Source organism: Camelus bactrianus, chromosome 1 (genome assembly GCF_048773025.1).
Source record: "Camelus bactrianus isolate YW-2024 breed Bactrian camel chromosome 1, ASM4877302v1, whole genome shotgun sequence".
NCBI classification, from domain to species: domain Eukaryota; kingdom Metazoa; phylum Chordata; class Mammalia; order Artiodactyla; family Camelidae; genus Camelus; species Camelus bactrianus.
This window is the reverse complement of record NC_133539.1, coordinates 11,636,353-11,650,694: the sequence shown is the minus strand read 5'-3', so window position 1 is coordinate 11,650,694 and position 14,342 is coordinate 11,636,353. Positions and strand designations below refer to the sequence as shown.

The window sequence follows — 14,342 nt, the reverse complement described above, 5'->3', positions numbered from 1 at the left end:
CAACAGGTCATTACGCCAGCAGAGAAGGTCCCAGAAGACTTTCTAGAGAAGACGGTGCCTGTGTTGGTTAAAAAAGTAACCAAGACTAGAGCAGAAAGGGAGACATTCGGCTAAGCAAAGAGCTTCTTGAGCTCTTACCAGGTGCCAGGCCCTGTGGAAACATCTACAGGAATTAACTTATCTACTCCTCACAACAGCCCTACGAGGCAGGTACTATTACCCTCCCCACCTGACAGATGAGAAAACTGAGGCATGGAGCAAGATAATAGATTACTCAAGGTCATTCTGTTAGTAAGTGGCCAAGCAGACAGTGTGAACCAAACTGTCCCACTCTGGGTTACTGCCCTTCCCAAGGGGCCCCAGTGTCTGCATACACAAGAGTAAGCTGTGTTTGTCAATTTCTCAGCAAAAGCTGAAACCTGGACCACATTGGAAGGCAGGAGAGTAATTTAAATGCAAGAACCTTTTGATGAAGGGAGTCATGCGGACAGTGATGGACCACTGGAGCCCAGAAGAGCCATCTACATGCATCAAGTTCAATGTCATCCCAGTGCCCTTTAATCCAAACATAGCCATCTCACTGGCAGCTGCCAATCTGCGTCCACCTCAAGGTTGAGTGGACAAGACTGGGCTGAGCAAGATGTGGGGTAGAAGGGACAGCACAGGGGACAGACACCAGGCCAAGAAGCCTAGACTTTATCCAGTAGACAATGGGGACTCTGACGGGTTCTAAGCCAGGAGTGACATGATCCCACAGGTTATCAAGGGGGTGGCTGACTCCACGGGGAAAATGCATTGGGGTGTAAAGATGAGACGGTAGGGAGGGGAAGGCAAGCGTTCAGGAGAGAGGGCAAGGAGCATGTATTAGTTTCTGAGGGCTTCCAAAACAAAGTACTACAAACCGGGTGGCTTAACATAATAGAGGCCAATTGTCCCAGCTCTGAGGTTAGAGGTCCACAGTGAAGGGATCCCCTGGGAGGCTTTAGGAAAGGATCCTTCTTTGTCTCTTCCAGCTTCTGGTGGCGCCTGGCAATCCACACCTTGTCGTTACATCAGTCCAATTTCCTCCACTGTCCCAGCCTTCTCCCGTTGTGTCTGTGTCTCTGAATCTGAAAACACTGAAGTTAGGGCTCGCTCTACTCCTGTATGACCTTCTCTTAAGTAATTACATCTGTGAGGACCCTGTTTCCGAATAAGGACACATTCTGAGTTTCCAGTGGACATGAGCTTTGGGGGGACACTACTCAATCCAATATGCAGGGCCTGAGCCATGGCAGGGGAACCGGATTCAGTGGGGAGACAGAGGGAAGAGACACAGCAAGATAGAAAACAGGGGGAGTAGGTATAGCTCAGTGGTAGAGTGCCTGCTTAGCATGCACGAGGTCACGGGTTCAATGCCCAGTACCTCCACTAAAAAAAATAAATGAATGAACCCAACTGCTTCCTCTAAAAAAAGAAAAAAATTATAAATTAGAAAAAAAATTTTTAATAATTTCAAAAAAGTTTTTTTTAAACTGTGTAGAACAGTGAGGATGGGGTGACGTCTTCTAGAAAAGTGCAAAAATTAGAAACACAGCTTTATTTACATAAGCATATAAATCTGCAAGAATTCACCAAAAAAAAAAACAAGAGTTATCTGAGGATGAAGAAAAAATGGAGTAAACAGGGATAGAGTGAAAGCAAGACTTCTTCGGGCATACTTTATTATATTCTGCGGCGTCAGAAATCAGGATTGGGGCTGCTCTTAACGGGTGCTGACAGGAAGGGGCGCAAGGAAGGTTTCAGCACGTTCTGATTCCGGATCTGAACACTGGTTACAAGGGTGTGTTGTTTGTAAGAATTCATCAAGCTGGGGGAGGGTATAGCTCAGTGATAGAGTACGTGCCTACCATGCACAAGGTCCTGGGTTCAATCCCCAGTATCTCCATTTGAAAAAAAAAAAAAAGAATTTATCAAGCTATACACTTAATGTATGCTTCATGTACGTTACCTTCCAATTTTGATATTTTTTTAAATAAGCACTTATACACACAAATGTTGGGAAATAGCTTCCTATCTGCTAACTGGAGATGATGCCGCTCGGTCTACAGCAAAGCTCTCCTGGCCTGATGATGTCAATAATCCTAAGGGAGGTGACACAGAGTGCTGTCTCCATGCAAATTTAATGTCATGGAATTTCATGGAACACCGTCCACACACTATGCTTCAAAAATCATCTTTTTTTTCCCCCAAAAGAAATGTGACTACAAAATGTTTGGATGAGTGCTTTCTTTGTTTCAAAAGATGTCCCCATTATCAAAGGCTGAAATTTTAGCTATAAGTAAGAAGGTTGGGGGGGGGCGGTCCCTGAAAATATTTTTACAGTTTTCACACTGAAACAAAACACCAAAAATGGATTTTGCACAAGAATTGAAGGGAGGAGGGGTGGCTGCCTGAGCTCGAGAGCTGCACACACGGTCCCTGCCCGGCTGCCGGCTCCAGCCACCTACCATGCCTCCGCGTAATGGAAACACCAGATTTAAACAGGTGTCATAACAGTAAAAGGGCCCCGTAAATGGGAAAGGCAGAAGGCCCAGAGGAGCTGGACAGCTGGTGCAGGAGTGAGGGTTACAGCCCTAAGTGGTCCCCAGACTTCCGGAGTCTGCCGTCCTTCGCCTCACACACACTTAAACATCCATCTGCCTTCACGAGCGCACACACACCACATATATAAAATCGCTCAACAGGAAATTTCTTCCATTCTTAAATGGTCTTGCCTGAATAAAATCCCTCGGACGGAGTGCTCTGAGCTATTGGATTGCATTAAACGACAGGAGAAAGGAGCATGGGCGGGTTAAGCCACAATAAACAGTCTGCTCCGCGGAGCAGGGTCACGTGGACACCCTGGGCTGCTCCAAGGAGGGGAATGAAATGAGAAGGGGGCTGGGGAATGCAGCAGCCTTGAAAGGGGGTGACTACTGGGATGGGGAGTGGAATCAGCCTCTCCCAGCCCCCATAACTGCCCAAGCGCTGTCATCAGCTGATAAGCGTGGCTTCTGTGGGTCCACAAAACCCACTCTGCATGGCCTTGCTCGTGCCATCTACTCTCCCTGCTTCCCCACTTTCTCATCTGTCAAATGGGATGACAATCCCCACCTTGCAAGGATTTCTTAATGGGGACGGATAAAGTAGGAAAAAGGCCCAGCACAAGAATCTATAAAAGGGAGCCAGTCTAATGGTCATGGTCATGAACACCACTTATAAAACTATTCATTGTGTACTTGTGAAAAAGGGACTCCTCGTTCTTTGCCCAGAAGAAAGTACAAGATGAAGGACAGCATTTGCCTGCAAGTCTCATTAATTCTCCAAAACAGTTCAATAAGAAAAGTGTAGCAGAGGCTGCAAGAAGACACTGAGGATGAAAAGAGGTGGGAAGAGGGAGATAAAACTGAATTTAATCCTGGTTTGCTAGGGCAGCCATAACAAAGTACCACAGACTGGTACTGGCGGCTGAAACCACAGAAATGTGTTTCCCCACAGCTCTGGAGGCTGGGAAGTCTGTCATCAAGGTGCTGACGGGTGGCTTTCTCCCGAGGCCTCTCTCCCCAGCCTGGAGATGGCTGCCTTCTTACAGTGTCTTCACATGTCCTTCCCTCTGTCTGGTGGCCCTCTGTGTGTCCAAATTTCCTCTTCTTATAAGGACACCGGTCAGATTGGATCAAAGCCTACCCTAATGAGCTCTTTCTCACTCACTTCTTTAAAGGCCCCATCTCCAAATACATTCTGAGGTTCTGGGATTAGGGCCTCAGTATATGAATTTGGGGGGACAGAATTCAGCCCACAAAACCTCCCTACAGCAAAATTTGAAATGCTGAATTGGGTACTCATAGAACTAAAGAATCCACATGATGGAAACAACCCAAGTGCCCATCAACAGACAACTGGTTTAAGAAGATGTGGTATAGATACATAATGGAATATTACTCGGCCGTAAAAAAGAATGAAATATTACCATTTGCAGAAAAACACGGATGGACCTAGAGAATATTATACTTAGTGAAGTGAGTCAGACAGGGAAAGACAAATATTATACGATATCATTTACATATGGAAATTTAAAAATAATACAAATGAATCTATACACAAAACAGAACAGACCCACAGACATAGAAAACAAACTTATGGTTACCAAAGTGGGGGGAGGCAGATAAAGTAGGAATATGGGACTAAATACAAACTCTTATACATAAAATAGACAAGCAATAAGGGTTTGCTGTATAGCAGAGGATACTATATTCAACATCTTATAATAACCTATAATGGAAAAAGATCTGAGAACACAATATATGTATACATAAAACTGAGTCATTTTGCTACATACCTGTAACTAACACAATATTGTAAACCAACTATACTTCAATTTTTAAAAAAGCAAAATGAATTGCAAAAAGAAAGCAAGGGTTTTCATGCTTTTTAAGTTAAATTGCCACCTTCCTATTAAAATGTATTAGAGTCTGAAAAAAAAAGAAAGGAAAGAATCCGTGTGATACAAAGAACAGATGAAGGAGCGGAGAAGCTTGGCTTGGAAGGAGTTGCTGGGATGAGGGGGGCAGAGGTGTGACAGCCAGCAGCAAGTGGTTGTGGGGCAAAGGGGGTTGACTTGATGCCCCCACAGGACAGAGTCAGCACGATGGGAGGAAGTTTCAGGAAGACCTCTATTCCCTGCAAGGAACAACTTTGTAACAATTCACTTGCTCAACCAAGGACCAGGCTGTCCAGCGTCAGCCTCTTCAAGCTGCCTTTCATACCCTCCTTTGGTGTTAACAAAGCCCACACTTATCTCGTGTCACCCCTACAACCTGGGAACAGGCACTGCTCTATCATCACTCCCCAGAGGGTCGGGAGGGCCAGCCTCAGAAAGGTCCAGTGACTTAGCTAACCCAAGTGAGCACCAGGACTGGAACCCAGACCCTCTGCCTCTGGGTCTTCTGTTCATCCCTCGGCTCCACCTTGAGAACTGAGCAAAGACTCATTCCTCAGCCAAGGTGTCACAGAGAAGATTCCTAGACTGGGAGGGGCTTATCTATCCCTCCAGCTCTAAAATACCAAGCTAGAGGCAATCACAGTAGAAGGGCAGGGAATGGTGGGGAAAGACTCTTGAGGGAACAGTGATGTCAGCCTCCTCAAAACCAGGCACAATTCAACTATGTGACACACTGGAAAAGGCAAATCTACAGAGATGCCAAAAAGATCTATGGTTGCCAGGCGTTGGGGGAAAACAGAGATGAACAGGCAGAGCACAGAGGATTTTTAGGGCACTGGAACTACTATAAGGCACTATAATGGTAGATACATGTCACTGTATGTTTATCCAAACACAGAGAATGTACAATAACCAAGAGTGAGCCCTAATGTAAACTATGTACTCTGGGTGGTGATGTGTCAGTGCAGGTGCATAGATTGTAACCAAGGTACCACTCTGGCGGGCGGAAGGAGGGGGGTGTTGCTGATCGTGGGGGAGGCTGTGTTTGTGTGTGGACAGGGAGTAGATGGGACCTCTCTGAACTTTCTGCTCAATTTTGCAAGGAACTCAAACTGCTTTATAAACTAAAATATATTAACAAAAGACAAACAAAAACCAAAAACAGCTGCAACAGGTCACCTACGATCATTTCACCAGCCTGTACATCAGAACGCTTAATGCTGCCTCCCATTAGCCTTTTAAACTTTGAGTTCATAAACCCAAAGACACGGACCTGAGAAGCTTTTAGAAAGGCCCTCAGAACAACTTGCTTCAACCTCATCATCTCACAGATGACAAATCCAAAGAAAGTTGCTCCTTGTTTTAGTTAACTTATTTTGCTCCAAGGAATGTAAAGGATTTAAGAGACAGCCAATAACAGGGTTTTCTGAAAGCTTGAAAAAATGTTCAAGATAGTAAACCCCAAAAGTTCAGTCTACCTGAAAAGCAAAGAAAGGGACATTCTTTATTATTATATGAACAGTAACAAAATAAAATTAAATAATTAAAACCTAGCGCAGGTTAGGCTGTGGTGAAGCCAATACACTCATATATATGAACTGATCAAGAATTTTTAATGCAATTCGGCGATTCACATCAAGAGATTTTTTAATGTCGTATTTAATATAGATACCACATTAAGAATTTATCCTGAAAAAAACAAGTTTTAAAAGAAAGAGGAAAGGCAAAATATATATCAAGAACTTCAAAAGAATCTTAAAATAGTGACTGAAAAAGAAACAATAAATATTCAATTACATTACAGGAGAATGGTTAAGTAAATGATCAGCTCACTGGAACATGTGACCATCACAAGTTTGTTTTTTTTAGTTGACAAAAGCTTAATATCAACTGACTTATAAAAAAAATTTTTTTAATGTTTTGAAACAGATACCATACAAATTCTTATGTGGTCTCCCTACTGATTTGGAACTTAAAGGCATTTAAGGAAGGGATGTGACGTCAAAAACAAAGACTATCCAACCCAAGGGATATATGTTACTTTAAAACTCTGATCTGCAGGAGTACTAGATGGTTGTCCTAGTTTTAAAGCTAATCACAAAATCCATTTTCTTAATGGTCCGGACATTTTGCCAGTTCTTCCAGCTCAACAGAACTTCCATCCATCTCCACACTCACTGCAGACAACAAACGTCATCCTCAGTTCATCTGACCTACAAGTTTACACCCGTGTGTAAGTACGGTTCTTCTTTCCAGATTTGTCCATGTGGCTACTTCATGGGCATTGATGATGCAATGTTACGTGAAAAGAAACAAACTACAAAGCTGTATCTATGCAAGAGTTACAAATGTGTAAAAAAGGCATGAAAATATAGATAAGAAAGAACAGAGAAAACCCAAAAGCAAATAGAGTAGATATGGAGAATGTCTTCTTTTAAATGCACTTGATCGTTCTCCCAACAAACATACAGTAAATAAAAATACATTTGTAAAGACTAAGCTGCAGCACAAGCCCTGTGTTTATCCAGCTCTACCTGCTGCCCAGACTAGCAAACAGACTGGGAACGCCTGGACCTTATCTGATCTCAGTCAGCAATTTGAGATTTCACTTTCCTTAGAGTCAGTGGCCATCATCCCTCTCTCTGCGGTGATGTGCTCTGCTCCCAACCCTGCACCCACCACATGCTACAAACCATCCATCAAGGGACCACCCTCCATGAAGATCCCCTTTCCTATTCTGTCTCTCTGTTTATATTGTGGGATGACCTGCCCCCACCTCTCACTACCACCCTCAGGCTCTTCCCTTATTTTCTACCCAGAGACTCTCAGTATCCAGGTACAAATTCCTCCCCCATCCATCTGCAGGCTAGGTCCTGGGCTGCCTAGCACCAAGCCCCTGTGATCCTCAACAAAGCCCAGGTACAGAATAGCTCGCTTTGGAATTAAAGACATACTAGGGGGAGGCCGGGGAGCGTACAGCTCGAGTGGTAGAGTGCAAATTCAGCATGCAGGAGGCCCTGAGTTCAAGCTCTAGCACCTTTAATAAAAATGAATAAATAAACCGAATTACCTCACCATCACCCCCCTCAAAAGAAAGCATATTGGTCAAAGCTCTTTGACCCTTTCTTTGTTTCCTGGTTCCTGTTTATCTGCTGGTTCCCAACTCTGTGCCTGGCTACTTGCTCACCACCATGGACTAAATGTTTGTATCCTCCAAAAACTCATATGGTGAAGCCCTAATCCCCAATGTGATGAGGGGAAGGGCCTGGGGAGGCAATTAGATGAGGTCAAGATGGTGGAGCCCCCATGATGAAATTAATGACCTTATCAGAAGAGGACAAGATGCGAGCTGTCAGTGTGTGTGTGTGCATGCACCGAGGAAAGGCCGTGTGAAGCCACAGCCTGGAAGAGGGCTCTACCCTGGCCTTTCAGGCAATTTGATCTCAGGACTTCCAGGCTTCAGAACCATGAGAAGTAAATGTTTGCTGTTTACTCCACCCAGTCCATGCTATTTCCTTACAGCAACTTGAAGTAAGAGCTCCACCACCCACCCATCCTCGCCCTCAGAGTGCGTGACGCCTAATTTTGGCTTCTGCTATTGTATCACATTCATCCTGGCTAAAGACTGCTCACCAGCGACCAGGACACCTTCCTCTGGCCAGTGGGCCTTTAGGGAATATGCCTGCCCCTCGTCTCTCCGGAGTACAGACCTTCTGTACCTTAGGCTTCTCATCCCCTAGCTGCCACCCTCCATAGCCCACCGTCTCGGCAACGGCCAGGGCACCATGCTTACATACTGCCTGCTGATTTGGAAGCTGGGGGAAGGCTTATCCTAACATATTTCGAGCTCCCCTCCCCACAGGGGTAACCATGGGCAAAACCAAGATAAATTTGGCTGAGACGCTACCCTCAAAGGGCTTGCCATCGAGGGTCAACCCCAAACTCATGTCCTCTCAGTAGATCCCAGGATCCATAAATTTTCCCAGGAAAACGTGGTAACTGTTCTGTCTTTGGGGCTTCTCTCCAGTTGCTATTGGGAGTATGTGATAACTTCCAGTCCCCAGTACCATGGCAACTGCTTGCCATTTGGTGCCTGAAGACTTAATGAGATTTCCAGCTGGGCCTCTCCACTTGGTGTCTTTGGGCTAAGCATGAAACTTTCCAAGCCACAATTTTTCTTGACTAGAGTGCCCTTAGTAGGACTCTTCTTGAAGTGACTCTGAGATCAAAAATAACATTAAATTTCTCAAGACTTCCCAGGAGGAAAAAAAAAGAGTTTGCAATCCTAGGAAAAGAGTTCACAGAGACACAGGCTGACTATGATAACGCATCTAAAAGAGCCATTAAACATTGGGACATCAAGGAAACTGCATAAGGATTGCTGATTTCAACCAGACCTCCAAGAAGGGCAAGAAAAAATGGGTACAGTCCATATCTAGAGACAGTGTTAGCCAAAAAAATAAGAGAGAAAATGAGATATACTCCAGAGTAAATGGGACTCCCGCTTCACTGGCTCTAAGTATTTGAGAAAGGAGTCCTGAGAGATGAAATGGGGAAGCAGGGCTGGGACCAAAGGGCTGGAAAGAGCATTTTAAAGTTTAAAACAAATAGTGACATATCGGGGTGGGGGAGGATATGGCAGGAGGGTATAGGTCAAGCGGTAGAGCACGTGCTCAGCACATACAAGGTCCTGGGTTCAATCCCCAGTACCTCCTCCAAATGTAAATAAATAAATAAACCTCATTACCTCCCCTCATTAAAAGAACAAAAACAAATAGGGGCATATCAGAGCTAAGCTTTAGGAAAGTCAGAATTCTTAGCAGTAAGTACACATCCATATTATAAGTTCTCAAGTGATTCAAACAGGCAGTCTGCACAGGAGTGGTTAGACACACTTGTAGGTTGAACTGTGTCCCCCAAAAAGATATGCTTTAGCCCTAAACTCTAGGAACTATGAATCTGAACTTATTTGGAAACTGAATCTTTGCAGATATAAAGTCAAGATGAGGTCATGTAAAATTAGGCTGGGCCCTACATCCAATAGCTGGTGTCTTGATAAGAGAGAGGAGGAGATTTGGAAACAGACTCACAGTCACAAGAGAAGACAGCCATGGGAAGAAGGAGGCAGAGGCTGGATTGATAGTGTCGCAAGACCAGGAATGCTGAGGGCCAGCAGAAACAGAAGCTGAAAGAGGCAAGAAAAGATTCTACCTTACAGCCTTCAGAGGGAGCATGGCCCTGCCAACATTTTGATTTTGGATTTATAGCATCCAGAACCATGGGAGAATAAATTTCTATTGTCTTAGGTCATCCAGTGGGAGGTACCTTTTAGAAGCAGCCCTAGAAAAAGAACATAGACATGAATTAAGCATGAGTTGAAACTCATCAATGTTTTAGGACCTTCAGAGAAGATGGGATGGTTCACGAACAAGGAGGCGACCTTGAGGTCCTGAGGCACGGATCATGATTGGAACTATGGATGTAAGACCACTATCTACAGGGAAAGAAGCAAAAGAAAGGAATGCAGTCAGCCCTCCAAGGTCAACGACTTTCTAATGACTGAGGGTCTAGGTTCAATCTTATCAGAAAGGATCAGTCAACAAAGGGCCTAATCTTTCCATTGATATTTAATCCCTGGGCCTCTGGGCTGCCCCCTTGGGCTTTCTCATCTTTGTTCATTCCAGGGCCAGAATCCACACAGTCTTTATTCTTCCTGTGGTCCTTATTGTTTAAGAGGACACTTTGCTATTAATCCCCATGTGTAAGTGGATTGCAAAACAAACAAACAAAAAAATATGACTTGCGAGATTAAGTTTCCACTAGTCACCACCTACCCAAGGATGAATGTGTATTTAATTAATAAAATTTTTCCGATTATAAAAGTAACCCCTACTCATAGTAAAAATCCTTCAGTTAAAGAAAATTATGCATGAGAAAATAAAATTTCCCCCTTAATTTCAACACTAAAAGATATTCATTGTTGGTATCTGGCTGTATTTACTACTGGTACCTGATGTAATTAAGAGAAATACTTTATGATTAAAGAAAAAAACTTTAAAGATGAGCTATTTGGGAAGAATCATTCAGATAGACACACACACACACAGACACACACACGGGGGGGGGGGGGAAACACACAGAATGTCTGAGAAAAATGGAGAAGAATGAGTCCAGGTAATCAAAGGCCATTAACCATTTTAACATTGCTAGAGGTCAGAGAGATTTTATTCAAATTAAAGGAAGAAATTCAAAATATGACTCTCACAGCATCCTCAAGTCAGTTATAACACTCAGGGTATATCAAACTATCAAATTTGACTCACGTCCTAATTAAGCTCTCCATTTGAGAATTCCACCAAATAACTTTTCCAAGATGGAAAAACCGTACCTTAATATTTCCCTGAGAGAGTTCCATTTTACTTTTTTTTTTTTTTTTTTTGCAAATTATAGTTTTCTAGCAACCATAACACAGCAACCAAGACCACATCTTATGTCCTTGGTACCTGCCTCCCCAAAGACCTGTATGTATAGGCCTGCAGGTGTAACTCGAGGCTGTCTTGGCTGAGGCCAGGCCCCAGAATGTTGGAGGAGCTGGCCCTGTGTGCTGTGACAAAGTCCAGACACTCTACATTGCTAGTTGCTAGTTGTTAGCAGGCCCACAAATTCACTTTTCCTGACTTGGATGGGATTCAGAACTGCTGTGTCATAGGCCCAGAAGACACGGATTACTGCAATTAAAATGAAGAGAAATCATCTTGGCCCTCCTTACTCAAATAAGCCACGTTAACTAGTCCTGGTTTAAAGAATGGGCCGTTCATTTGGATCTCTGAAGTCTTTGTCAAGAAGACTCCAGGTTTCATAAGACTAACCTGCAACGTCTACAAAAGAAGTCCATCTGGTTTTGACCCCATTTCCTCGAAGAAAGAGAAGGTCACTTGGCTTTCTTATTCAAAGTGAGTTGAAATCAGGCAACAGGCTCCCACAAACCTTTTTTTTTTAAGGTAATTTAACTAGTTTGCTATAATTGGTACAGAGTTCACAGGACCAAGGTTGCAGGCATTTAAAGCATTCAATCCCCAAATTAAAGCAATTAACTTTTAGAGAAAAGAAAAAAAAAAAAAGGAAAGAAACCACCGGGTGAATTTTTTAAATCTATTTTAAAATAATTAGATTGTTAAACTGTGTAGTTAAGTGAAAACAATAGTTATGAGGTTTTAATTCTTTTAATCACAATGAAATGTTAAAGTTCAATTGACATAATTGCAGAATCGAAATAATTTCTAATCAGAGATTTCAAGGTGAGATAATTAGTCTAACATTCATAAAACTTTTCTAAATCCTCACAGTAGATCTTGCACTGCACTTGAAACATTTCTTCTAAAAAATTTTTCATGCTCAATAAACTGCTTAAGAGGAGTAACATTGTAATGATCAGCTTGCAAATATTTTTCCTACCATAGTATGAACCACAGAAGAATTCATGACACAGTTATTAGCAATATCCAGAAGTCATTAACTAGGTGAACTTGCTTAAGCACTGAGAAGCCCAAAATGCCTGAAATTATTATCCAGTTTTTTTTAACTCTCTATCCTAAAAAAGAAAGATAATTTATTAATCTAATTCCTACTAAAATAATAACCAAAATGTTTTAAATACCCAAAATAATCTGATGCCTCCAGATAGTTCATTTCCAAATATCTAGAAAACATAAGCTCCTTTCCTAAGTAAAGAAACTCAAATATGTGATCTCTAGTAGTGTTTGTGTCTTCTGAATGCAGGGTTTCTCAAACTCAGCATTACTGACTATGGACCAGATAATTCTTTGTCTGGGGGACTGCCCTGCGCCTTGCAGGATCTTAGCAACATCCCTGGCCTTACCAGCCAGATGCCAGATATCTCCCTGTATCCAGGTACGTGCTAGATACTTCTCCAGTGTAACAACCAAAAATATCTCCAGACATTTCCAGATGTCACCTGGTGACCAAAATTGGTCCCAGTTAAGAATCTCTGTCCTGAAGCTAACATTGTAAATCAACAACACTTCAATCAAAAAACAAAATTTTAAAAATAAATAAAGAAATAATACATCAATCAGCAAAAATGTATCACCCAAAAGCTGATACCCAAAGATAGCTCCCTTTCAACTTACTTTGCAAATACACTCTTCTGCAGCTTTGGTAAATAAATAGAGTCTTTCATGCAGCCTTTTTAAAGTAAAAGAAATATTGCTCTTTTTTTTTTAATGTGAAATCAGAGCTTTAAAATAAAATGTCTCCATAGCCTACAGAATGGGAGAAAACATTTGCAAATGATGAGACTGACAAAGGTTTAATTTCCAAAATATATAAACAGTTTATACAACTTAATAACAACAACAAAAAAAAAATCCAAAAATAGGCAGAAGACCTAAACAAGCATTCTCCAATAAAGACATACAAATAGCCAATAAGCATGAAAAAAATGCTCAATATCGCTAATTATCAGAGAAACACAAATCAAAACTACGATGAGGTATCACTTCACCCCAGTCAGAATGGCCATCATTAAAAAGTCTACAAACTATAAACGCTGGAGAGGGTGTGGAGACAAGGGAACCCTCCTACACCGTTGGTGGGAATGCAGTTTGGTGCAGCCACTGTGGAAAACAGTATGGAGATTCCTCAAAAAACTAAAAGTAGACTTACCATATGATTCGGCAATCCCACTCCTGGGTATATATCCAGAGGGAACTCTTAATTCAAAAAGATACATGCACCCCAATGTTCACAGCAGCACTATATACAGCAACCAAGACATGGAACCATCCTAAATGTCCATCAACAGGTGTCTGGAGAAAGAAGCTGTGGTATTTATACAATGGAATACTATTCAGCCATAAAAATAATAAAATAATGCCATTTGCAGCAACACAGATGGACCTGGTAATCATCATTCTAACTGAAGGAAGCCAGAAAGAGAAAGAAAAATACCATTTGATACCACTCACATGTGGAATCTAAAAAAAAGAGAAAAGAAGACAATGAACTTATTTACAAAACAGAAATAGACTCACAAACATAGCAAGCAATCTTATAATTACTGGGGGGGAAAGGAGGTGAGAAGGAATAAATTGGGAGTTCTAGATTTCCAAACATTAACCAGTATATATAAAATAGATAAACAGGTTTCTTCTGTATAACATAGGGTACTATATTCAATGTCTTGTAGTAACCTATAATAAAAAAGAATATGAAAATGAATATATGTACATATATGTATTACTGAAACATTATGCTGTACACCAGAAATTGACACTGTAAATTAACTACACTTCAATTTTTTTTTTAAGTTGTAGTATTTAATTAATTAATTAGTTAAAAGAAAATGTCTCCAGTGCTTCTTTTCTTAGTCTATAACTTAAGTCATGCAGTCATAAAACTAGTATCCCACCTGGCTTTGGAGTGAAAAGTGGACTTAGTTATTGACAGTCATAATAATTGATCTTCAGCTTTTCAAAAGCAAATGATAGGTAAAGGATGCCATCAGGAAAGTGAAATATGACCCACAGAGTGGAGAAAATGTTTGCAAATCATATATCTGATAAAGGGCTTACATCTAGAACACACAAAGAATCATCCTTATAATTTAATAAAGAGACAGAAACCCAACTTAATAGTGAGCAAAGGGTCTGAATAGACAGTTCTCCAAAGAAAATACACAATTAGCCAAGGAACACTTGAAAAGATGCTCAGCATCTTTATGTATATGGGAAATGCAAATCAAAACCAAAAGGAGATACCTTCTCTCACCCACCAGAATGGCTATAACCAAAAAGACAGGTAGTAACAAATGCTGGCAGGGCTATGGGGGAACTGGAACCATCATTCACTGCTGGTGGGA

The 14,342-nt window shown here is 41.8% G+C and overlaps 1 non-coding gene across 1 annotated transcript; it reads left to right on the top strand.

The window, feature by feature from the left end:
* Positions 1 to 1,854: 1,854 nt before the first annotated feature.
* TRNAG-ACC (transfer RNA glycine (anticodon ACC)) lies at positions 1,855 to 1,927 on the top strand. The gene has a single exon. It is a non-coding gene; the product is annotated as a tRNA-Gly (tRNA).
* The last annotated feature ends 12,415 nt before the right edge of the window (positions 1,928 to 14,342 follow it).